The sequence below is a fragment of the Meleagris gallopavo genome, chromosome 10 (assembly GCF_000146605.3).
Source record: "Meleagris gallopavo isolate NT-WF06-2002-E0010 breed Aviagen turkey brand Nicholas breeding stock chromosome 10, Turkey_5.1, whole genome shotgun sequence".
In the NCBI taxonomy this organism is placed as follows: domain Eukaryota; kingdom Metazoa; phylum Chordata; class Aves; order Galliformes; family Phasianidae; genus Meleagris; species Meleagris gallopavo.
The window spans coordinates 23,095,053-23,095,271 of NC_015020.2; positions in this window are offsets into that span (position 1 = coordinate 23,095,053).

The window sequence follows — 219 nt, forward strand, 5'->3', positions numbered from 1 at the left end:
CTCAGCTCTTTGTCCACAGATTGATGATTCAGTTAATGGGGAGCATCTTGTGTTTTCTCCCTGAAAAGCACATCGTTCTACCAGAATCAATGAATAAACACTAAATGCTTTCTTTTGATTTCCAGCGGGATGGGCGAGCAGTCCCCGATTCGCTCACTGGGGCTCACGGCAGCGTAGGAAGCAGGCGGAGAAGCCCAACCCGCCGGCGGTTTCCTCAGC